The following is a 27237-nucleotide window of genomic DNA, read 5'->3' on the forward strand; positions in this document are numbered from 1 at the left end:
CTTTTTCACAAATCAACATCAGATATCTGAAGTTGGGCCCAATCAGAAAATTTAAACTTTATCTTAGGTCCTTCAATATGACTGTAATATGTACATGTGATTAAAATGCATATTAGAAGGGAAGAGAGCCCTAGCCAGTTTGGCTCAGGGGCTAGAGCATTGGTCTGCAGAATGAAGGGCCCGGGGTTTGATTCTGGTCAAGAGCATATACTTTGGTTGCAGGGTCCTTCCAGGCCCGGGCCTTGGTCAGAGTGTGTGCAGGAGGCAACCAATCAATGTGTTTCTCTCACACTGATGTTTCTCTTTGTCTTTCCCTGTCTCTTCCACTCTCTCTAAAATCAATGGAAAAATGTACTCGGGTGAGGATTAAAAAAGAAAAAGAAGGGAGGAGGAACATGAGAAAAATTCAAACAAGATAAAAAGGAAAAGATTTTTAAAGACCTTATGTGAGGAATGCTACAAATATATATTTTTACATTTCTTTTCTACAAAATTCATAAATCCAACACAAACTTACTTAAACAATAAACAAAAATTCATTATTTCACATAATTAGAAGTCTGGAGATCAAGTAGTTTAAGAATTCAATAATTCTGTAATATACTGACATAATCAATGACCTAACTTTCTCTCTATGATTTGTCATTCTCAGTAAGTTGGTTTGCATTTTATGGACCCAAGAAAGCTGCAAAGTGCAGAGGAGCATAAAATGGAGTCTTTCCCAAAAATAAAATAAAAATGGAGTCTTTCCTTCTGTGTAACTCTTTAATGGACTTTATCCAGATGGCTCCCAGCAGATGTCTCTTCTCAATCTACTTGCCAAAACTGTATGATAGGACTAAGCTTATACTGTCAAGGAGAATGGGTTTGCCCTGGTTCTTTTAACTAATTATGATTTACTTTTTGGAGTTAGGGAGAGTCCAAAAATCCAAATTTGATATTTATAATAAAGGAAAAGGTGGGAAATTGTGGTTAGTATCCTAAACAACAGTATCTTCCATATTTTACAATCATTATCCTAATATATAAAAGGCCAGGGTTGTAACGAGGGATCACTACCCAAGGCTGACTGACATTGAAGTCCTTGAGTCAGTGCTTGGTTGCCGTGGTGACCCAGCACTGACTGTCCAGGGGGCTGAGACCCAGAGAGAGGCAGGGTCTGATCCACAGCCTCAGTGCCAGCTGTTTAGCAGTACTTGCCTCTCTCTTTCTCTTCCTCTTTCTTTCTGAGCTTCGCCAGCAGCCTGGCTTTTCTTTCTCTCCTGCCTGGGTGGCGGGGCGGGGGGGGAGGGGGGGGGACAGAGAATGGGGGGAGGCTGCTGTTTAGCCCCACCTCTCTGATCAGGCCCAGAGATAGACCCAAAGATGCTGACTGGCATAGGAACCAGCCAATCAAAACCAAATGTGGATGCTGTGGGGAACCAATGGCTGCCTAGGAGGCGGAACTTTTGATGCTAGCATAGAAACCGAACAACCAGAACCAAATTGGCCAGCAGAGGAGGGCAGTAGGGAGCAACCAGGCTGGCAGGGAAGGGCAGTTAGGGGTGATCAGGCTGGCAGGCAGAAACAGTTAGGATCGATCAGGCAGGCAGGCAGGATGGGGCCTAAACTGACAGTCGGACATCCCCCAAGGGGACCCTAATTGGAGAGGGTGCAGGCTGGGCTGAGGGAACCCCTCCCCCTGTGCACGAATTTTATGCACCAGGCCTCTAGTATGTTATAAAACAGTTTCTAAGGTCAGAGCCAGACAAGTCTATAACCACACCAATCAAGATGCAGCTACCCAAAAGGGTTGGGTATCCAAGCATCAAAAATCTGTTGCTGCTAAGGATTATGGGCATCCTATAAGGAACATTTTTAAAGGATAATCAGTAGAAAAATTTGAGTTTAAAAGCAGGCTATTCCACATATTAATCATTGTCTGACAGTTTCTTACGTTTGCTAAACCTTTGTCTTTTTATCTTTAAGATGGGCATGCTAGGATAAAAATCCATTTTAGTGATGCATTACAGCGCTGTATAAATTTCTGATTATTTGTTCCTTTCCTTTACAAAATTGTAAGCTCATTAGAGTGAGGAATATATATATCTTCTTTGGAATGGCCCTGGTAAGTTGTTTAGCAGCAGAACTGATGCCCAACAAGTATAGCTAATAACTAAAGCATATATATACTAGTATATAAAAGCCAAGCAACCTAACACCAGAACAACTGGAACAACCGATTGCTTTGACAAGCACTGTGGCCTCGATTGACCACCTCCACCCTGATCAGGGGCAGAACCGGCTGGCCAACCACCCATGGCCCATCCGCCTGGCCGGCCCCAACCCTGATAGGCCCACCCACTCCGACCTGATCGGGGGTAGGGCTGGCCAGCCAACTGCTGGAGCCCCCCCCCCCCTTCCCCGCCAGCCAGACCTGATCAGGCCCCAGTCAGGGATGGGGCCGGCCAACCCCACCTGTGCACAAATTTGTGAACTGGGCCTCTAGTTATGTTATAAAATATGTAATAAAGCATGTTGCATAGTATTTAGCAAGCAATACACATTTAATTATTAGATCAGGAGTGATGATTTGACTCTTTTGACAAAAGTAACTGCTAATTATATTTAAGAAATGCTAATTAGAATGGCAGGCTATTGGAAAGCATACAACATATGGAAGTTATGCTCATAGAGTCAAAGCCTACTCCTATCACATTTGTTTTACCCTAAAAAATCACTTTCTGATCCTTACCCTCAGTTTCCTCCCTTATAAAATGGATACCACACAACCTATGCCATAGTGATGTCATGATGATATGATGACTATCTCTTATAGTTACTAAGTGATTCCATGGTCTCTTCAATAACACTACATACTGAGGCTCTGTATAATAATAATACTAGGTTGAGAATCACCAAAAGTATCTGTTGTTTGCTAATCAGTTAATATTTTATTAATTTATCTGTGATCTTGTATAACTTGATTCATCTGTTCCAATACATTTTGCACAAATTTGATTTATTTGAAACTCATTATATTATCACCAGCTAACATTTTTTGAGTAATTGCTTTTGTGCTAGACTCCTAAGTATCCCAGGCATTAACTCATGAAAATATTATTTTTTGTTATTCCATTTCCAATATGGATAAACTGAGTTTTACATAGGACAAAATTATCTCATTGTACAGTTCATGAGAGGCAAGAGCAGGTTTTATACCCAAGTTTGCCTGATTCCAGAATTGAATTGCTTATCCATTGTATTATAAGGACATTCTACTAAGGCTTACATGTCTGGGTAATGTCAAAATGGCATGAAAAGGAACCAGGTAATAGGCCATTTGTAGCTTTCTCAGGTAGTAATTAAGCAGTTTAGCTGACAACTTATTTTTGCTGTAGTTACATAATACAATTTGTTAAAGCATACATTAAAACCAGCATGGTTTCATTGTCAAGAAATGATCTCCATTTAAAACCTTATTATAACATCTTGTTCTTGTCATTTTAAAAAACGGCCATTACATTTATCTTACTTACTAGGGGCTCGGTGCACAAAAATCATGCACTTGGGGGAGTGGAAGGAAGGTCCCCTCAGCCCAACCTGCACCCTCTAGCAGTCTGGGAGCCCACAGGGAGTAGGCTTAAGCTGTCAGTCGGATGTCCTTAGTGCTGCTGTGGAAGTGGGAGAGGCTCTTGCCACCGCTGCTGCACTCGCCTGCCATGAGCCCGGCTTCTGGCTGAGCAGCACTCCCCCTGTGGGAATGCACTGACCACCAGGAGGAAGCTCCTACATTGAGCGTCTGCCCCATGGTGGTCAATGAGTGTCATAGTGACTGGTCGTTCCATGTTGGGCCAAAATAGGCTTTCCAACATCCCCCAAGGGGTCCTGGATTGCAAGAGAGTGCAGGCCAGGCCGAGGGACCCCACTGGTGCACGATTGGGGCCTGGGAGGGACACAGGAAGTTGGCCAGCCAGAGAGGGACTGAGGGAGGGCCCCAGGGCATGCCCAGCCCATCTTGCTCAATCCATTCAGTCCCAATCGGTTGGATCTCAGCAGCAAGCTAACATACTGGTCATAGCAGCTGTTCGGCCGGTCAACTGCACCCTGGTGGTCAGTGCACATCATAGCTAGTGGTTGAGTGGCCTTAGCATATCATTTGCATATTACACTTTGATTGGTTGAACGGCCAACTGGACAACCTGACACTTAGCATATTAGGCTATTATTATATAGGATAAGGCAAAAGTGGTATGTTAATATACAACTAAAAACTAATAAAATCACTGGAGGCATCATAGTAAAAGCAAAACCTTTGGGAGATGATTCATAGTTTTCCATGTCTAGTTCATAGAGCAGGAAGATTGCCACTTAACAGAGAAAGTACAAAATAGTAGTCACCAGGAATAAATATGTTGTAACTACAGTAATTATACAGTGTAAATGCTCTGATAGTACAGTCACCTTTTACAATGTGGAAGTATTTCAGTAGAGCACACTGGTCAACTCAATCTCTAATGGTGTTTTTCTTATATTTTTCACCTTATCTATATATATAAAAGGCTAAGTGACCAACCATAAGTCCATCCGACCATCCAACCAACCTATCGGCCAGTACATATAATGTGCACTGGCAATTTAAAAATAAATATTGACTAGCACATGCACAATATTTGTCCCTGTCTGATACCGGCCTCCCATTTAAATTAATTCAAAGACAGTTTTATGATGACTATTTGCAATGACTACTAATAAATCACAAGGACAAACTCTAGACAGAGTAGAAATATTCCTACCTGAACCCATTTTTGGACATGGTCAGTTATATGTTGCTTTCTTTCAAGTTCGAAGAACATGTGACATTAAAGCTAAAGTTGTAAATACTTCATCACAAGGGAAATTAGTCAAGCACTCTGGGAGGGTTTTTACTCTTAATGTGCTATCCAGGGAGATATTAGAATATGTTTAATCAATTTATCAGTCATTGTTTTTATCAATGTTGTTTTTATATCATGTTTTTGTATCATGTATTTGTTGTTATATCATGTTGTTATTGTTTATTTATTAATCAATTTATATATTATTTTCATATACATTTTACTTACTAATTTTCTTTCATCTCTCATACTTCTATTATAGAAAAGGGCGAATAGCGATATTAAAATATTTCTTCTAATTAATTTCCTTTCAATGTGCACGAATCCATGCACTGGGCCACCAGTTGAAACAAAAAGCATTTTTAACCAGGAGGCTGTGTTCAGTTGTTCTTATGAGCCAGCCCTGACTATATATGTTTTGAAACATAGTCATTACTCATAAGTATTTGCTGAATGAACAAATGGGTAAAGATACAGGGAATGCAAATTTCTCCCTACTCTGAAGGACTCATAGTCTATTTAGACACAGCATCAACATAAAAAGATTTGTAAGAAATTAATGTGTAGATATAAATACTTAGGTGATCAGCACAATGAAATTTTGGACTAAAACAACTGTTGGAAACTCCCATGAATCAAAGACCAGTATGGCAGGATAATACTCAGAAGGCTTGTTATCTACTTATAATATAGCCTGTTCCACTGGCTCAGAGAGGAAGTAGGAACACACTGCATAGAAACATAAAGAAAGCAGGAATTAATGGTGAGGCAAACTTTACTTGGACAATGGTCCCTGAGCTAGGAATCATTTCAAAGTACTGGGAAGATGAACTAACTTACTTCAAAATTTTAAAATGCACATCCAAAGATAAGTTATTTCAACCCAGTCTTTAAAATTCTACCCATCTTTGGCTTCATAAAAACTGTGTCAGCCAACTGCAAAGTTACAGTTCAATATGCTTCAGATTGGGTAAAACAATACCCAAGGTACAGAGGTGGTGAAAGGCTCAGTTATTGCTAGTTAAGAGAGTTGACAATCACGAATAAAAATTGCTCTTAGTGCAAAGTAGAATTGTAATCAATGTCATTGTCATTTGAACCACATTGTTTTCAGTATAACCAATTGTGAAACCAACATAATTCAAAAACTAAATTAGAAAAACAGATGCTTCTTTGTTTGGAAATTTTAGTTCCATCTAGCCATATTGTATATCATTTTCTTTGACTTACACCACATAGAAAGAAAAATCACAGAGCATAATACAAAAACGCAGAAACATATTTAGCAAATTTGTGGATTTCATAAGTCATTTGTAAACTTTGGATTTACAAACAATTTCAAAGGCTTTTGAAAATATTTATAAACACAAGAGTCTTTATAATGCTACATATAATTATACCAGGCCTTTCAAAAGCATATTTCAGAGATAGAGTTTATGCAGAGTATCAAGTTTCCTATTTGGGGTTTGTCTTGGAGACAGTGAACAATTTATTTTTCAATCTCTGTCTCCACTGATGCTCATGATTAAGCTAAATACATTGGTGCAGTGCGAGAAAGCGATTTTTCTTGTGCATAATTTCTAAATTGACTTGTGACATCAGGAAGTCAGTCTATACAGATGGGATTTATTTATTTAGTTCACTAAAGTCCAACCAATTTTTGTTTCCTCCACAATCTCAACTATTTTAAGGGAATTAGGAAGTTCATTGCTAATGATTCTGAACTACCAGACTCTCTATGATTTAAAAATGAACATATTTAACTTTGCATGAAATCAGTGGCATTGTGTATTCAAGTACAGCTTCAGTCATGGACTTACATACAATGCTGACTTACATAAAAAGTTCTCAGAAATATTGGTATTTAAAAAGTAGATACTCTACCAATGTATTATCGAGAGGAAATAAAAGCTTCAGACACACACACACACACACACACACACACACACACACACTGCTGTAAGTACTAAGGGGAAAAAACACACTTGTGTTTATGATGTTAATTTTAAGCAATCAAAAGTATAAACATTAAAATGTTTTACTACATTTATGACACGTCATTGTTAGTATAAACTTAGGGATTCAGTTTTGTTTTTAATCCAATAGTCTGAGGTGCTTCTATGTTGTTTATATCAACAACATTTTACTTCCAGTAACTAAAAAAAAAAAAGCAAGCCCCTCATCTGGCTTACAGTTCAAAAGCTCTTGATAAAACATTAGACCTCTTTGAGAGTGGGCATGCATGATTCAGAACCACAGCAAGAAATTTCCTGTTTCTTACAAGTGGGATAAAAATTGCTGTATTTGGCTTATGGAGTGTTAACAATACCTTGGAAACCTGGACCGGCTGTCCCAAATCAAATTTTTACATTGATTTTAGAGAGTTAGGAAGGGAGGAGAGAGAAACATTGATGTGAGAGAGAAACACTGATCTGTTGCCTCCTGTAGGCACTCCAATGGGGATCAAACCGTCAACCTGACTATGTGCCCCGACTGGAAATCCTACCACCAACTTTTCAGTGCATGGAAAGATGCTCAATCAATTGAGCAACACCAGCCTTTTATTATTTATTTATTTATTTAATGTGTTTTTTTTTTCTTCCTTTTTATTTTATTTTATTCTTTATTGATTCAGGTATTACATATGTGTCCTTATCCTCCATTTCACCTCACCCCCCAGCTTGTGCCCTCATCCCCTAGTGTCTGTATCCATTGGTTATGCTTATATGCATGCATCCAAGTTCTTTGGTTGATCTCTCCCCCTTCCCCCCACCCTCCTTCCCTCTGAAGTTTGAAAGTTTGATTGATGCTTCTCTGTCTCTGGATCTGTTTTTGTCTATCAGTTTACATTGTTCATTATATATTCCACAAACGAGAGAGATCATGATATTTATCTTTCTCTGACTGACTTATTTCACTTAGCATAATGCTCTCCAGGTCCATCCACACTGTTGCAAATGGTAGAAGTTCCTTCCTTTTTACAGCAGCATAGGATTCCATTGTGTAGATGTACCACTGTTTTTTAATCCACTCATCTGCTGATGAACACTTAGGCTGTTTCCAAATCTTAGCTATGGTAAATTTTGCTGCTATGAACATAGGGGTGCATATATCCTTTCTGACTGGTGTTTCTAGTTTCTTGGGATATATTCCTAGAAGTGGGATCACTGGGTCAAATGGGAGTTCAAGTTTTAGTTTTTTGAGGAAACGCCATACGATTTTCCACAGTGGCTGCATCAGTCTGCATCCTCACCAGCACTTGTCCTTTGTTGATTTGTTGATGATAGCCAGTCTGACAGGTGTGAGATACTACCGCATTGTCATTTTGATGTGCATCTCTCTGATGATTAGTGACTTTGAGCATGTTTTCATATGTCTCTTGGCCTTCTGTATGACCTCTTTCAAGAAGGGTCTATTTAAGTCCTTTGCCCATTTTTTGATTGGATTGTTTATCTTCCTTTTGTTAAGTTGTATGAGTTCCCTGTGTTTGGAGATTAAACCCTTATCAGAGATAAGATTGACAAATATGTTCTCTCATGTTAATGACTATATATATATATATATATATATATATATATATATATATATATATAATTTTCTTCTCAATGTCTTTAGAGCTTAACATATTTAATTTGTCATTTTGCTATAAGATTAAAGTATGTAACAGAAGACAACATTGTGTTATTGTTAAGGAACATATAAGAAAGGGAAAAATGCTTTGCAAGTAGTATAAATACATTCAAACAAATTTTACTTATTGTTATGGAATAAAAAGTGTGGAAGAGAATTTCTTCTGATGAGTGGCCAAATTTGTTCAGTTAAAGAAATATTTTTAATTCAATAAAAAATAAAAAAAAGTATTTTTTTTATATTTGTGGGTTTGGAATTAAAATTGAAGGACAATGTAGTTATTGAAAGTAAATATTCATAAAAATGTTAAATTTAATTAGGAAGATGCTGATTAACTGAGAAATTTCTGGAACAAAATTCAGATGTATTTACATTTATAGGGGAATGGGAAAGCAAAATAATATGTGTGACTTTCAAAATGAATGGTTAAAGAGGAAAGCATAGAAAAATACTTGAAAAATATGATAACGAAACAAATCACCCCCTATATACATATGCACATCCCTACACCCAAATAGCCACATTACTCAAGTTTTTAGAACTAAAGTAGCTAGACAATAAAAATAAATAATAGTGACAAAAGAGAATATTATTGGAGTAGACCAAAGGTTAATTGAGGTGCTTGAACTCAATAATCACTCTTTGGGATATCAAGACCAAAGATAGACCTTCCCTTGAAGTTTGTTATCTGAATAACCAGAGAAACCTTTTGCTTTTCTGAGAACCACGTTGCAATGTATGGCAAATGTCATTAAATATAGTCTTAGCCCCTTCTGGCTGCTATAACAGAAATTACATGATTTGGTGGATTAAACAACAGATTTATTTCTCACAACTCTGTAGACTAGGAAGGCCAAGATCAAGGTGCCAGCAGCTTTGGTGTCTGGCGAGGATGGACTTCCTAGTTTATAGACAGCCATCTTCTTGCTGTATCCTCACATGGTGGAAAGGTGTGAGGGAGCTCTTTGGGGTCTCTTTTATAAGGGCTTTATCCACTAATGAGGGCTTCGTGACCTAAACACCTCCCCAAATTCCCACTTCCAAATACCTTGGATCAGGTTTTAACATTTAAATTTTGGGCAGGAGACACAAACATTCAGCCTGTAACTGTTATTAATCTTTGAAATTTAGTAGCATAGTCTCTAGAAATTTTCAAATCACATAGTTAAAATAGTTTTCAAAGTGTAACTCCTTAATTTCCATTAAAAATATAAATGGGAAGGGAATATTTTCTAGGGCTACTGTTAGTCAGTGAGTAGTAATCCTGGATACATGGGATCCAAAGTATACTGTCCTTCACTTCACATTTAAGTCTAAATTTTAAACTGAGCCCACTGAGATGTGGGTACAGAGACTCAAAAGAGAAGGAGGGTCAGTAGCCCTCTCTAATGACTTGTCCACTCATGGGTTTGGTATTTCTTGAAGAGGGTTTGTGCAATAGTGTATGTCTCTTACCAGACTCTGTATTATCTATAATTCCCTACTCAGGCAGGATAAGAAAAACAACAACAAAAGAGGGTTAACAAATTCCTTTAGAGATATAATTAATACCAAAGGGTATGGGGCCTCAGGTACCAACTTCACCATTTCATTTATGTTAAGAGTGGGATTCTGGAAGAGAAGTGAGGTTATGGGCAGTAAAGAGCTTCTGTATGAAAGGGTACCATAGAACAGGTAGGTGTGTCTTAAGACTTTTGTTCAAGATATTAGAATGATAGACTAAGATAGCTGGCCAAAGAATTAGTGGTACAGAGCTGTTTAAACTGAAAATAAAATGTAGGCGAAGAAATATTTAAATCTAGTCATTATAAAAGACAAATAATGTGAGTCAGAATGATAATAGTGAAGAAGATACTTGGTAATTCATAAGAAGAAAGAAAATGGGAAAAAAGGTCATAATCAATACTTGAGATCAATTAGTATAATTATACTAAGGTTGGGGTAATCATCAGAGTAAACTTACAATCTTAGTAGAAAAAGGTAAATAGTTATTATAAATATTTAATCAGTTATGTCATATGTCTCTTGCTTAGACTCTAGAATTGGAAGTGCCTATCTTAATGAAAAAGTCCACAGAAAGTATAAAAAGCAAGATAGATTTTTATGTCCATAAAATATAAACTTGTGGGGAAATCTATGAATCAGAGAATGACTGAAAGCTGAAAGCATCTTATTGGAAGCAAAGAAAAGCAGAGATGCAAATAATATTTATTTGTGTAGGATACTTAAAGCCATTAAGCCAGAGAAAACAGAAAATGCATTATTGACATATGACAAAACATATATAAAAGCAAAATATGGTAAGGATGCTGAACTTTAGCTATCTGGACTTATTAGTGTTCTGTTGCTATGTAATGAATTACTACAAACTTAGTAGCTTAAAAGGATCCATGTATTTCTGTAAGTAAGAAATCTGACATAGTGTTACTCTGTTCTCTGTTCAGGATTCTACAATGCTAAATTCAAGGTATTAGTCTGAGTTTTTATCTCAAGATACTTAAAAAGGATCTACTCCCAAGATCGTTCATGTTTCTGACCAAATTTAGGAGCTTGTGGTTTTAGGACTGACGTCCTGTTTCATTGCTAGCTATCAGCCAATGAGGTTCTCAATTTCAAAATGTCACCTACATCTCATGCCACCTGGCCCCCCTCCAGCTTCAAGTCAGCAACAGCTCTTTGAATTCTTCTCCTGCTTTGAATCTCTGACTTGCTGGTCTGGGAGCAGTCAGAGAAAACTCTACTTTTTAAGAGCTTGTGTGATTATGTCAGGCCTGCCCTTTCTTAAGGTCAACTGGGTCATAGGTCATCTAATTATGAGAATAAAATCCATCATCTTCATAGTTCCAGGGACTATTCATGGAATGAACATGAAGAGTCAGAAAGTCCTGGGGCCATCTTAGAATTCTGTCCACCACACTAACCAACTGTTGGAGTCATTTTTAGAAAAAAAAATCCAGAGGCTATGATAAATTACTGACTTCTTTGTACAGGAGGTAACAGTCTCCTTCTGCTCTGCTCTGTTCTAGCCCCTTGGGATATTATATCCAACTCCAGTGCCGCCCTTAAAAGTGGTAGCAGCAAACTGATGCATATTCAGAGAAGAGGAATGTTTTTGAAAGTGTGGCATAGAATGAATGAGTAAACAAATGAGGCTGTATAACATGAAGGAGAGAAGTCATAGAGACAAGATTGTTTTTTGACTTAAAATATTTGGAATATTGCCACAGATCAATATTCACTGTGTGTGTTTTACAATACATAGTAACAAATAATAGGTGAAAGCACCAAGGAAGCATTTCGGTTCAATAAAAGAAGTAACTTACTATCCTGTTCAGATGGCTCAATTGGTTGGAATGGAGTCCCATACACACACACACACACACACACACACACACACACACACACACACACACACACGCATTACCAATTCAATTTCCAATCAGGGCACATACCTAGGATATGGTTTTATCCCTTGTTGGAGCACATATGGGAGGCATCTGATGAATGTTTCTCTCTCACATTGATGTTTTTCTCCCTCCCTTCTTCTCTTTCTAAAATCAATAAATGTATCATCAGGTGAAGATAAAAAAGAAGAAAGAAGAAAGAAAGAAAGAAAGAAAGAAAGAAAGAAAGAAAGAAAGAAAGAGAGAGAGAGAGAGAGAGAGAGAGAGAGAGAGAGAAAGAAAGAAAGAAAGAAAGAAAGAAAGAAAGAAAGAAAGAAAGAAAGAAAGAAAGGGAGGGAGGGAGGGAGGGAGGGGAAGAGAAGAAGGAAGGAAGGAATAAGAAGAAGAAAGAAAATGAAAGAAAGAAAGAACGGAAGCATAAAGGCATTGGCCGTAAGTAAGGCCTTTCCGACTCCCTCGAACCAGAAAGAAAATGAAAGAAAAGAAAGAAAGAAAGAAAGAAAGAAAGAACTTACTAATAAAATCACATTTTCTTAAAAATATCTGGGTTTTTGTACAGAGGGTGCCTATCTGCTTTATTGGAGACTTTATTTTTCAGAATACAAGTAAATAAGAATTCAAGGGCGGGGGGGAATATTTTGTAGGAAAAATTAAATTGAGCAAATACTTTGGGATTTCTCAAAGGCTTTATCATGGCCTGTGACTCTCTAATGAAAGGGTATATCCTGCTACATTCCCTAAATTAATTGAACAGTAAGCTTTTTATTCCATTGAGTCACTCTTGGGACTAGTGTTTTCTAACCTTGCTTGCTAAACTGCTGTGTTTGATAGAAAATTCATGCCCTAAAGTGCAGTTTGAAATTACCACCTACTGCAGTGTCTTCCATAACTTCCTGGCACATTCGAGCACTCCTAGACTGGACCATCTTTACCAATGTGAGCTGTATACATACACAGCAGCTGTAGAAAATGAGAGCTGTCTATTCAAATGCTTATGGGACTCAGCTGGATTATACATGTTCTCATAGAAATCAGTTGAAGAACAGTGCTTGGAACCTTGCCTCCTCAACGCCTAAGCTACAAGAAACTGAATGAAAGACCACCTGTGCAAAATAAATTGTGAAAGGCTAGTTTCAAATTTAACCGAAGTTGTTAACAATAAAGGTAGAAAATAAAAAATTGTGATCCACTAATCTCAGCCAATAATTGAGAGAAAAAAAATCTCAATCTTTCTGATTTGTAAGTGGTTGGAAGCTAGTGCACTTTATCAGTTCATTTACTGCATCTTTGTGATATTGACTTCTCTGTTAAGGAAATTCATTGTTACAAAATGTTAAAGGTTTCTCCCACTGTTTCATTTATGATCACTCAACAAGTCCGTTCTCCTAAATAACACGGTGACCAAACGATTCTAAACTATCCATAGATTTGGTTAAACATTTCTGATGGTGAATCCCCAGAGATTCATTTTAGAAAATGCTATAGTCCAATAAATTCAGCAGGTGTTGTCATCTTACAATTTCGTTAAAAATCCTGAAGAGAAAATATAACTGACCTTTTATATCCCAGTACTCCAAAGCAGACATCAGTAGAAAGAAAATGGTAGAGGACTCTCTCTAAAGAAGGAATCTCACAATTGCTGAGATTAAAAAAGGTTCTTGCTTATCCTTATTTCCAGCTTCACAAGGAAAGAGAATTAGGACCAAGGAGGCAGCATTGATGTCACTGGAGCCATCCGTGATCTTAGTCTGCTTCTCTGTATTAGATTTTATTTTCATTACTTTGTTCTATTATCCATGGTGCTCATCATATTTGGTGTGTATGTCAAATATTGTACCATAAATGTGATGAAATCATCTCACAATATCTGCTTTTCTTCACAGTCAAATGTCCAAGATAGACATATGTAGTTACAATATCATTTCTAGTAGTGAATCTAGTATCCTCTAGTTAGTATCCTCAAGATAGGCCCTTCTTTTGGGTAGCAATCAATGTCTATAAAGCAGGTTCTCATTTTGAGATGATAAAATTTAATATTCTTCCTGTTAATTATTGTAGATTTGGAGAAAGAAGAGAAGATATATATATTAATAAGAAAGTTCCAAATAGAACTTAATTTAAAAAAAGAACTTGGCACCAGTATGATATCCTTAAATATAGAACATCTCAATTTATCCAAAGAGAAATAGTATCTGTATAAAAATCTCATATTAACCCACAAATGTCCTTCATCCTGTGCTGAGAGGCACCAACTCTCAGCTACGGGAAGAGATTAGCCTCCCATGTCCATTCAATTCTTGGCCTATAGGCTGAGATTGCCACCTAGGGAGCCAATTAGTGCCAAATACATTGGTGTGTGTTTTTTTTTAATGTAAGAAAATCTCCCCTAAGAACTGGACTGAGATGAGCCATCAAATGATAGTGATTTTCAGTCACTAATGATCTGGGATTTAAATAGAGACTTTTAATTGGGTTACCAAGCAACCTGCAAATATTTTGGTGATACCTGCTGAGTCAATTGGGCAGTTTGTAACCCATTCTCCTCTGATTATGTTATCTTTGATATGAGTATATTAAAATTATAAATGATATGCATGGGTTTTTTCCTTTATCATTAGCCAAGAAAAGACATCATTGAGTCTTTGTTCTTTCCTTCAGTTACGTTTCCATATGTCCAAAAAAGTACTCATTAGGTTCTCTTCTGATGGCCCCAGATTCTCCTAAGTGGAATAAAACCTCATAAAATTAGAAAGGTTACAAGGGATCGTTCTGTAAATCATAATCCACATAATTAAAAAAGCCAAAATTTTGTGTTTGTTTCTTAGATCTGTTTTCAAAAAGTGAAATGTTAAGGATATTGTAATTATGGGTTTTGTTCCACTGGAGAGTTATTTACAAAGAAAACTTGTAAAGAAAAAAAATAAATTCTGCCTTTCATTGTTTCCAGATGCCTCTGTCAATCCCTGTGGCTAAACTTATTAAGTTTTTTCTTACTGCTACTGTCATTTTCTTCAGTCTTTCCTGCTCAACCACCCCACCTGGCCCTCCCTCAGCTCCTTAAACTACATCTATCAGTTGTCTTGTCCCATTTTGGGGTTGGTATTATTTTTCCCAGTCTTACTGCTCTGCCCCTCTGGCTTTAGGTAACATTTCATGCTGCCTTTCAACTTACACGTCCCTAAGTAGAAGGTGGGCTCTTCAGAAAGGCTGCTTTCTCCCTTTAACATGTGTGGGGAATAGCTCCCCTGCTGTAGATGAATCAGTGGCCAGACCTTTGCTTCTCCAAGCTTTTCTTCCATGACCAGCTTTGCCTTTCTCCTTGGTCACTTATTTGAACTCTTTTTAAGAGGACATTCCTAACAGAATGTATGCTCTGTTTGCCTGGCTTTGTGTTTCTTTGAGCACCTTTTCTTCTCCCTTTGAGAACTTGTCCACATGAAAAATAACATCAAGAGACCTAACATTTTCATTCCTAGTTCTATTCCAAATGCAAAGTGGAGCAAATGATAACATAAATCCTGGTGCTGTTTCAAAGATCACAGTAAAAAGAACCTTACAGCTCTCCACTCTATTTTACAAATGAGGAAACGGAGAAGCCAACATATTTAAAGGCTGACAAATGTTACATACATAGTACAAATGGCAGAGAATGAAACTCTGCCTCGTCACTCCTCATCATGTACCTGTGCAGTGCATCATGGTGTCTGTCATTTGATCACTGTGTTCTGCACCCAGTTTCATTTGATAGAGGTTTTCAAAATAGAAGTCAAAGTGCCAGGGGGTTCTACGTGTTTTATATGAAAAAATGTCACCCATAAAACATAAAATAAAGAACAGAATTATTGAGCAAGGCAATTGCAATGGAGAGATTAAGGGAAATGTCATAAGAAACGTATTTTAGTTATGAGTTGAAGGAAAGAATGTTCCATGTTATTGGGTATGGTGTACCTGTGGATCAGTGCCCTCCTACTTGCCAAAGTGTCAAAAGTTAAGTGAAAACACACACACACACACAACTAACAGGATACTCTTCCAAAATATTATCATACTAAGAAGTTTGGGGCTGGCAAAGTATCTGTTGTTTCTGAATTAAGTACTAAGGCTTGGAAAGGTATTTAGAGAAATCCCATCTATTCTTCTTTATAAACTTTTCAAATGTGGTTTTTATGTTGCACTGCTTAAAAAATAATTTCTAGATTTATTTTGAGCTGAATGATCAGCTGGGTTCCCATGAAGGCCCTCTGCAAAAATAACTGTTAAATATAAGGTTGCTGCAGTGCGAGATGTGATTTCAGGTGGATTTTTTTTCACTTTTATTGTTTTCCCTCTTCTTTCTCTTCTCTGACCAGCCTGAAGCATGATGCAGACCTGGCAGCCAACGGCTTGCTCACAATAAAGCAATATTCTAACTATCCTCCTTTTAATCCAGCTTTCTTTTGACAGGTGTCAGCTAGATTTAAAATGGCTGGCTGATGATTATTTTTTTCTTTCCCCCTTTTTTTTCTTACATTGTCATTCCTTGAAGTCGGGTTAAGTGCTGACATCCCTTTGTGCTTAACTAGGAATAACTATCAAAGAAATGTATAAATTACAGTCCCAGTTACACCGTCGCTTAGGGGACACATCTACCTCTAATGACAAAATGCACCCTTGACCTTGACTATTTTTTTATGAAGAGTTCTGAAGTTTGGTTTATGAAATCTCAGGTCCCACATGGTTCCTATTCATTCTTTCAGGTACTTTTCCAAGTGGAGTATCCTAGTTAGTTATTCAATCTTTTTATCTTTTTCATGAATAAATTACAGAGTTCTGCTTCTTATCAATTGGAAACACTCAACTCAGGGAACACAAAATATTTTTTAGACCATAAATTATTCTTAAAGAAAATCTTAGATGAGTTGACCACTTTCTGTGTTGTATATGTGTGTGTGTACATGAGAGAGCAAGAGAATGTGTCTGCTTGGTGGCATTAGTTCAGAATGGTTATAGACAGACATTCAGATTGTCATTGTCATCTGACAGTCCTTAAAGCAAACTAGCCTAAAAAACAAACAAACAAGCAAGCAACCACCAAAATACTGCTTCTGACTCCTTCCCAACTGTGAATTACAAAGTAAGCCCAGCTCTTCTCCTATGACATTTTCTTCTCACTTATTGGCACAGAATGTGATTTCGTGGTAGAAGGTTGGAAAATGACCCCTTGTAATGATGGAATTTACATAAAGAAATGCTGATTGCCCAAAACAGATAATATGCTGTGGGTATCATCACAATAAGTTGTCTCCTACTGACACAGAGTCTAAGTTGGAAGCACACAATTATGCAAATCAAACTAATGCCAGTTGCTCATTACTGTCATGGTGGTAAAGGCAAAAAAACATATCCTCCATAGACAGCTTGAGGCTGGGCCACAAGCCAAAATGTTTGGTTTTGCTGACAGAGTAACTGAGTCAACAAAAATAGGATATAATCATAATACATCAGAGGGATCCACATCAGGGAAGACCTGAAGCTTAATGGGCTGTGAATCCTATATCTGTTCAGAGAGTCCTTTCACTGGTATTGACCCATAATAAGTCTGGTTCCATATTTGCCGATTCTGTAGAAATAGATTACAGAAGCAATTTGGGGTGTGGGGGATCTGAGATGTAAGACATTCTACTAGCTTTTCCTAACATAGATGATATGACATTTATAAATACTTAAATAATGTCATCTATTACTGTTTAAATACTTCCCAGAATATTTCACAGGACCTGCTGCTGTTTGATCCACGTTGTCCTGAGCTCTCATTATGGTACTAGAGATGTTGTCAAATAATACAATGTTCATTTGTCACATATACACTTTTCCTATTTAAAAAAACAACAACAACAAAAACAGAATCACTATGACCAGGAGAATATTTAACTCCAGAGAGTAGATAATGGGTCTGTTGTTCACAGAGGTAAACCTAGAGTAAATGTGGCCCTGGTGTAGAGCAATGGTTGCTGATCTACCAATTTAATCCATATCTTTTCTGAAGGGCAACATCACATATGTGGTGGTCTGATACAATAAATGGCCTAGATTCTTCACCATCTTGGTATCCATGATGAGACTGTGCAGTCCTTCTCATTAATAAGTGAGCATATTTTCTTGCTACCAGTTCTGAGTTTAGCCATGTGACTTGCTTTGGCCAATGAGATTCAAGCAGATGTACCAGAAGCAGAGGCATCATCCCAGGTTCTTAATCCGACATCTGGAAGAGTTCAGAAATCTGGAGAAGCACTGTGTGCAAATTAATCAAGAGTCCAGAGACGAAACATAATTTTGAAAGGCATTATGGGGAGTCAGAGAAGACTTAGCTAAAGGAACTAAGTTCTTTCATCTCAGGACCCCTTGCTATTTATTATTTATTTATTTATTTATTTATTTATTTATTTATTTATTTTATTTCTTTATTGGTTTCAGAGAGGAAGGGAGAAGGAGAGAGAGATAGAAACATCAATGGTGAGAGAGAATAATTGATTGGCTGCCTCCTGCATGCACCCCACTGGAGATTGAGCCCACAACCCAGGCATGTGCCCTTGGCTGGAATCGAACCTGGGACCCTTCAGTCCGCAAGCTGACGCTCTATCCACTGAGCCAAGCCAGCTAGGGCCCTTGCTATTTATTAACACGATTTGTCCTAAGGCAAGGTGGAGATATACACATCAAAGGGTAGGGGTAGTTACAGAATCCATTGTCAGATTGGAAGAATTTGCCTACGGCTGTTCAGGTGTTTGGCCAGTAGGAGGCAATAACATGTAGATTGAAATGCCCTGACCTATCTGGCAGCAAGCAATCATTTTATGCATCCTTTTCAGGTTTTGGGGAAATGCCCTCCCTCAGCCATTCCCAGATGACTCAGCCCTGCTGACATGCTGGAATTAGCTTCTGGCAGAGGCACAGAAAAGCACTTTGACACATCTGCTTATGCTATTCAGCCTCTGTCTGGAAAAAGCATATCTGGTCTTGCTTGCTGGAGGGAAGGAGAAACATGGAAAAGTTGTCCTGTGAAGGCCAGCCTAGATCAGCCAACAATCAGCCAACCACAGACAGTTGAGTAAGCTCAGACCAGAGCCACCTAGCTGAGCCCAACATAATCACAGATTCACAGACTAATAGATGCTTAAAGTTTCAAGTCCCTGATTTATTTATATATTTTTCTATTTGTTAAGCAGTGTCATTGCATTGATATATGACGTGAGTTTTCTCAAAGTTCTACAAGATTAAATATATGCAAGAGAAATATACTAGACTAGAAGCCTAGTGCACAAATTTGTGCACCAGTGGGGTCCCTCAGCCTGGCCTACAGGATTGGGTTGAAACCAGCTCTCCAACATCTCCTGAGGGATCCCATATTGCGAGAAAGCACAGGCCAGGCCAAGGGACACCACTGGAGCATGATCGGAGCTGGGGAGGGACATAGGAGGTTAGCCAACTGGGGAGGGACTGCAGGAAGGCTCCAGGGAGTGTCTGGCCCATCTCACTCAGTCCTGATTGGCCAGACCCCAGCAGTAAGCTAACCTACTGGTCGGAGTGTTTTCCCCCTGGTGGTCAGTGCACATCATAGCAAGCAGTTGAGCGGCCTTTGCATATCATTAGCATATTACGCTTTGATTGGTTGAACAGACGAGCGGATGACCAGATACTTAGCATATTAGGCTTTTATTATATTGGATAAATAATAGAAAAGAGATTATTGACTCTCCAGATTTAAAGTATAAACATATAGGAATATGCACAACAAAACAATCAGATACCACTTTAAACCCACTAGGATGACTATAATCAAACATAAGCAACAGAGAGGATGTAGACAAATTGGAGCCCTTATACATTGCCAATAGGTATGTAAAATGATGCAGCCACTTTGGAAAACAATTGAGTAGTTCACTGAAATTTAAATGATAGCAATTCCACTTCTTGTTATATTACTAAAAGAAATGAAAACCTAGGTTCAGTTTTCAAAAGTACTCAAATGTTTATAAGAGAAGCACACAAATGACCAAAAAATGGACACAATTCAAATGGATATCAACTAATAACTGAAAAACAAAATTTGGCATATCCATACAATGGAATATTATTTAACCATCAATAGGAATTCAGTACTGATATATGTGACAACATGAGTCTTGTAAACATTATACTAAGGAAAAGAAGTCAGTCACAAGAGACCACATATTGTACAATTCCATTTATAAAAATGCCCACAATGGGCAAATCTAGAGGGTACTTAGATCTGGGGTAGGTGTGGTGGGAGGGATTTTTTTTTTTTTTTTGGGGGGGAGGCATGGGACGTAATGCTAATGAGAAATAGAGGTTTCTTCAGGGGCAATAAAAATGTAAAATTAGGTTGTGGCATTGTTTGCACGTAATTCTATGAATATACTAAAACCCATTTGATTGTAAACTTTAAATGGCTGATTTTTGTTGTATGTGAATTATCAATATATATAAAAGCCTAAGCAACTGGTCGACTGGTAGCTATGATGCACACTGACCACCAGGGGGCAGACACTCAATGAAGGAGCTACCGAGCTGTGGTGACTTGGCAGCTGCGGTTCTCAGATGATGCACTGGGAACCAGAGAGGAGGGAGCCAGATTCTGGGGTGCATCACCTGAGAACTGTCCCCTGGACCCCTCAGGGGTTGTCAGAGAGCCAGTTTTTGCCCAATCCCTGCAGGCCAGGCCGAGAATTCTTGCACTGAGCCTCTAGTATCTTAATAAAACTGTTTAAAAAATTTATAAACACTATCTCACCTCTGACCAAAGCATAGCTTGCTTTCTATTTTAGCCTCTTTTTCTATCCCTCTCAAATAAACTTTTCATATTGTTTCTTTAGAAGTACATGCTTATTTACATATTTGACATCTTTTAAAAATGAAGTAATAGAGACATTTCCACATTCAGTACTAGATGCCAATTTTCACAGAGCTTTAGCTCTGCCTTTCCTTATATCTCATGTTCTGTGATACTCATGCTTCACTTGCTCTTAAAACTGATCTGTGAAAAGGAAAGGATATGTATGGCTCATCATTTCTTAGGCTTTGCACATGGAGGCCAACTGTCCTGAGTAAACTGCCACCAGGTTGGCAGGTCCAGAGCTGCTCCTGAATTAATGGTCACTCCCCCTCCTCCAGCAGCAGGTTTGAGGTTTAGCACATTTTGTCTCATGAAACTGAGAAAATAGACAGTCTACAACCTGTCACATGTCCTGTGCCCTGGGCATTCCTTCTCCCCTGGCAGCCTTTCATATGGCCTCCTCCCTCAAACCCACAGAGATAACTACCTTTACTCAGACCTTCATTTGTCCCATTTATCCCTTTCTCCAAAGTGGTTCAATGGTTTCTGGTTTTTCACTCCTCTTGTCCACCCTCCTAACTGACTCAGGAGTGATGGTTGTGAAGTGGATATCTTGACCATCAACACCCTCTGCCCCACCCACCCCCAACAAATATCATTGGCTTCCTTTTGCTGCTGAGAAAATCAAATCTTAATGTAATTTGTAAAAGTCCTTTATGATCTGACAATCACGTGAAATATTGCTAGCTCTCCTCTTTGTTGTGGTAACCTACTTGCTGCTCTCTCTCTCATGCCTTTCAATACGTGCTCCCTAGTTCTTGTGAGTGGTAGAGGGGCAGAAATAAAAAATGGCAATCCACAAATATATCCGGTGGGGATGGGGAGTTGGTGTTCAATGGGTATAAAAGTTCGGTCATGCAAGATGAAAAGTCCAAGTGATCTGCTGTTTATATTGACAGGACTGAATTGCACACTTTAAAATGTATTAAGAAGGTAGATCTCATGCATGTTTTACCACAATAAAAAATAGATATATACATATCAATATTTATATAGGTGCAGATATATCTTCATTGACCTCTCTTCACCTCATAAGCCCCTGCTCATCCTCTGGAAATTCCTTTAGCACTACCTCTGCAGGAGGACTTTCCTAACCACCTCTCAGCTGAACATCCCCTTCTGTGTTTCTAGAAGCGATGTGTGCACACACAACGCAGCATTATAATTTCTACTTTTTTTCCCAAACTCAGTTTATAGCAAAGTATTACTAGCCCACACAACGCCTTTTTAAACTGTCATTCATTCATTCATTCATCCACTCATTCATTTCCTTGTCACCATGCTTTCCAGCCACTTTCTCTCCCCATAGATATCTGTTGTAATATGCTCTCTGGATCCATAAAAGTCTATGGATTCTTGATTTTAGAAAAGTCTTTATGAAAATAATGTATGGGCATGTCTGTGTGTCTTTTTCATACCTGTCTGTCTCTGCCACTGAATCATAACTTAATTGATGGCTGGAAAACAACCACTGTCAAATCTGACACTTTGCAAAGTGTCTGATGTACAGTAAGAACGCAATATGTGTTTATTCAACCCATGTATTGAATAAATAAATTGGTGATGTAAAAGGCCTACATTTAAATTGAATTTCTAGTGACCCTTGGTGGACTTTTCAAGTTTCATATCTCTTGTCAATAACCTATTGATAACTCACAAGAAGAGTTAAAATTGTAAAATATGAAGCCATTTGGATCTCAGCCTCTTTTGCTGCCCATTTCTCCATTCTTCACGGTGTGACTTCAGCACTCTCTCCCTACTAATGCTAGTTGGTATTATAAATCATCTTGTGGACAGTGGCTTAAATGTTGGGAAGATTTCTACTTCTTTCTCACAATGTTTGATGATTAATAGCTGAAGTAATCAACCCCAGAAAGAACTCGAGGTTCCCAACCAACCCGAGGCCAGTTTCCTCATTCTCACGACCCACTAGAGGACTACAAAGGTTTTCCCCTGACTTTGAGCCATCACTTCGTTTTACAGTCCACTTGCCTGTGGTTTAGAAACCGAGCATGTCAGCACTCCCTTTTACTGCCTCTGTAGCAGCAAATGTGTTTTGTTCTCTCCTTTCAAAAATAAAGATTGTATTTTAAAATCACTCTCTCCCCTAGGGAACCACTCACTCCTAAGTCTCTGACAGGCCACGAGCACCTCAAAATTAAGAAAGATGTTCAGAAATGTGAGTTTGTAGAGAAAAGACTAGAAAACCACCCAGACATGTAACGACTCAGTTACGCGCCTGGCTTCTGTCAGGAGAAATGTGTGTGAATTTTCACGTTCATAATAGACATGTGCAGCTAACTGACTTTTATCATCTTGCCTCTGTTATATTGATCTATCAGTGAATCTATAATAGAAGATGGGAGCCTGGAACAGTAAAAAGTAATAACCATTGAGATGGATAGCCCAAGCAAAAGTGTAGTTTCATGGGGACACTTAGTGCAAAGAACTGTAGATTCATGTCAAGGGGGCATAAGTATCCCCTTCAAAGCCAACTGTTAAAAACACCTTGTGCACAGATGACCTGCCTTCAGAATTTGATATGTTTCCGTATTGATTTTCAGAGTTTCAAAACAACAGGAAATGGCCAAGTGAAAGTTTCTTTGCAGAGCACTAAAAGTAATTCACCTTCCTTCTTTGATTTCAGCCTCAGATTTTGTTTTATGGTTCAAAGTACAAGTGCTTATTTTTAAAAATTCATTTCTAACTCAGGGTAGAAAGCAGCACTGGAGACCGAGGCAGTATGGAGCAGGAAATGAGCCATGAAATGAAACAAAACAAACCCCCCAAATTGCATTAATGGAGTTCGTGGTAAGTGAAGCTTACCTTTTAAGTACAGGCCCATTGATGGGAGGGCAGGGTTTTCCCATAATCAGAGTATTCTGAAGGAGAGATTGAAGAGCCTCTAAAATGATCAATACTGTGGCTTTGGAGTCATCTGGTGTTGGCTTCCATATTTTGTATATCTCTTTGCATGAAAACATTAGCATATTAAGAATAGAAAGCTGGCTTTCTAGGACAAAGGAAAACCAGTACACTTTTCAGTACAAATTGGTACCATTTACATGTTATTAATGTATTGCAAAAGCTAAACATAGTTAAATACTAAAACTTTAAAATTTCTAACTGGACCTCTTTTTTTTTTTTTTTTTTTTCAGAAATCATGCATTTTATATTCACACTAGAGGCCCAGTGCACGAGATTCCTCCGCCAAGCCTGTGCCCTCTCGCAGTCTGGGACCCCTTGGGAGATGTCCACCTGCTGGCTTAGGCAGGATCAGGCCTCAGCTGGCGGTCAGACATCGCTCTCACAGTCCGGGGGTCTGGCAGTCCTGGACCCCTCGCTCCTTACCATCCACCTGCAGCATAGGCGGGCAAGGCTTCCGCCACTGCTTCTGCTCTTGCCAGCCATGAGCCCTGCTCAGGGCTTCTGGCTGAGCAGTGCTCCCCCTGTGGGAGCACACTAACCACCAGGGGGAAGCTCCTGCATTTAGTGTCTGCCCCCTGGTGGTCAGTGCACATCATAGAGACCAGTCTTTCTTCTGTTCAGTCGATTTGCATATTGGCTTTTTATTATATAGGATGTGTTTGTTCTATGCAGTATAATGTGATGCAGGGAAACAAATTTCAGCTTATTCAATGCCAAAATTTGATAGTTTCCCGACTGTGTTCTTTATTTTTGGCCATAGGAAGTTGTGTTGGTCAGAATTCTGGCAAGAAATAGATGGCACATGCAAAAGATGTGATTTAAGAGAGGTTTAATGAAGACATGAAGGGTGGGCAGGGTTTAGAGAAACCAATCGAAGAGGGTGAAGCAGGCATTCCTGAGCCTCCTATCATCATCAGGATTGAAATGACAAGAAAGGGGAATGTTAGGAAGTAGGGTGAGACCTGTATGGAAGGTTGTCCTGAATGAATAAACTGGCCATTAAGAGAGGAACCCAGACACTGCCAATCAATGAACCAATGGGAGTGAGAATCAAGTGAACAAGTACTCTATTTTTTCTTTGTTCCTGTCCTCTGGTTCCCTACTGGGGTCTACCACTGGCTGAGCCTCACTGAAAAGCCAGAGGAAAAGAGACTTAGTTTCACAGTCCCTTCACATCAGCCTCCTGGGACATAGAAAAAGGAGACAAACCTGGAGAATGACCTGGAGGGGAATATAGAGTCATATTTTATTTTAGATATATATTCTAGGCCATAGAATTGTCCATATAATTGGCAGTTCTTCAGCTGCGTTAGACATGGAAAGTGCAGCTCCTATACCATTCCTTACAACCAAGTTAAGAGGGCTCTGTGGCTTCCAGAGTTATGAGTGCAAAATAATATATATAAGCATGGGAGAAACTGTTAAGATCTTGAGGAATAAAAGTTAAACAAAACTAAACAAAGCAGTACAAAAGAGGAGTCCATTAACCTCTACCTTCTACTTCTTAGCAAATACAACATTATGGCAAGTAAAAATACTGTGATAACGTTTCCAGGAGCCATGGGAATGACTGACCTCTTTCTTATCTCCTCCAGTATCCCCATTAAAAATACTTTTAGCCCTAACCGATTTGGCTCAGTGGATAGAGCATCGACCTGTGGACTGAAAGGTCCCAGGTTTGATTCTGGTCAAGGGCATGTACCTTGGCTGCGGGCACATCCCCAGTAGGAGGTGTGTAGGAGGCAGCTGATTGAGGTTTCTAACTCTCTATCACTCCCCTTCTCCCTCCTCACTGTAAAAAATCAATAAAATATATTTTTATAAAATACTTTTAATTCAGACTATGGAAATATTCCCCTAGTTTACAAGACAAGCAACAGGAAACAGAATTTTGCTTTAAAAACATTTAATCATAAACCATATTTTATAAAAATGTATTGTAGCCATTAAAAGAGAGATATCAGTGTCATATGTTTGCCAGAACAAGGTTAAAATGTATATGAACTCTAGGCTATTTTTTCCAAATCACACTCTTATAATTTATTATAAATATTTGAATCTGTTAGCTCTTAGTTATGGGCTAGGTTATTTTTGTTTTGTGTATTTTTTTTCATTTTTAAATGTTTTCATTGTGCCTTCTGCAATCAAATGGCTGGGGTTGGAAGATTAGAAAAACAGTATCTCACTTCAAATACACAATGTTATCTATTTTCATTAAGAGAGTGACATTCTGGGCCAGAAAATTTACATTTTACACAGAATCCAGGTCTTATGTTTACACATATTGGTTGTGTTTTAAAAGAAAAATGTAATAGCTATTTCCCTATGTAGATAAATTATCTATTTATCCATTATCCACCTATCTAGGAATCTAAATTTATAAAAATTGAATGCAAAAATAGCCTATTTGCAGAATTCTCTCTACATATTGCCATTCTCTGGAGAAATATTTATAGTTTTTAAGTCCATTAGGATGGTTGGTTCTCACTTCAGATCAAATGATAAGTATATGCTGCTCAAGTTTGCTTTGCTTTCATTCTTTGCGTGTACTCTATCTCATCAAAGACGACTTTTTAAAGCTTGGATATTTTATAAACAGCTTTTAATGGCTTGAATTGTTCTTTTTTTGTAAAGATAATAATAAGTAAAAATATAGCTAAAGGCTTCTCTCAAAGTATGTTGACATTTTGGTTCCATTAGAGCAGTATAATAATGTGTACCCACATGTGAGCTGTAAAGAAAAGCCCATCTCTAGAGTAGTAAATGTGAAGGACTCATTTCAACATATGACTATACACACACAAGCAAACAAACAGACACACGCAAACACACACATATGTGCTGATCTTGGAGGGGATTTTGATAAAAAAGATTTGAAATCAGAAAATCTACATTCAGATGCTGAATCAGCCCCTTAAACCTCTCCTACCCCTTACTCCACCCACTATCTCTCTAGCCACGCCCCCAAATTCTGTGCTCTCATCCATAATGTATGTTTATAATTCCCTGAGTTCCCTTTATGATCATCTATCATTACTCATTTGTTCCCTAAATATTGTTGCCCTAACCTCACCTGTCATTTGATTTAATTAACATGGCCTTTCTTTCAAGACTCAGCTTAATTTCCACTAGTTCCAGGATCTCTTCCTGAACTCCTGTCATCGCCTTACATACCACAGTCCTTATTCCATTGTCTTGTGATTTTCTGTTGCCTTTCCTGTCTTCTCCATTGGATCAAAACCCCTTGGAGAACAAGGGCATCATCTTATTTAGCTTTGTATGTTCAACATCTTAATAACATGCAGCACATTGTAGAATTTCAATGAGAGTTCGGTGAATGAGTGAATCCTGAACTCAATCAGTTTAACTCTTTGGTTACTATCACTCCATAAATAAGCGAGGTAAAGTAAAACTCCAGTATTTCCCATAACATGGCAAAGTAAGAATTAGAAAAGGTGCAGCAGAAATTGAATGATAGGCTATCTGACTCCAAAGACCATGATTTTTCTTTTATGCCATTTTCCCC

General features: G+C 38.3%; 1 pseudogene; it reads right to left on the reverse strand.

Moving 5' to 3' along the window:
* LOC118675540 overlaps positions 1–26873 on the reverse strand; it is a 130242-nt pseudogene extending 103369 nt beyond the window's left edge.
* Positions 26874–27237: the final 364 nt, after the last annotated feature.

Source organism: Myotis myotis, unplaced genomic scaffold (genome assembly GCF_014108235.1).
Source record: "Myotis myotis isolate mMyoMyo1 unplaced genomic scaffold, mMyoMyo1.p scaffold_m19_p_2, whole genome shotgun sequence".
Lineage (NCBI taxonomy): Eukaryota > Metazoa > Chordata > Mammalia > Chiroptera > Vespertilionidae > Myotis > Myotis myotis.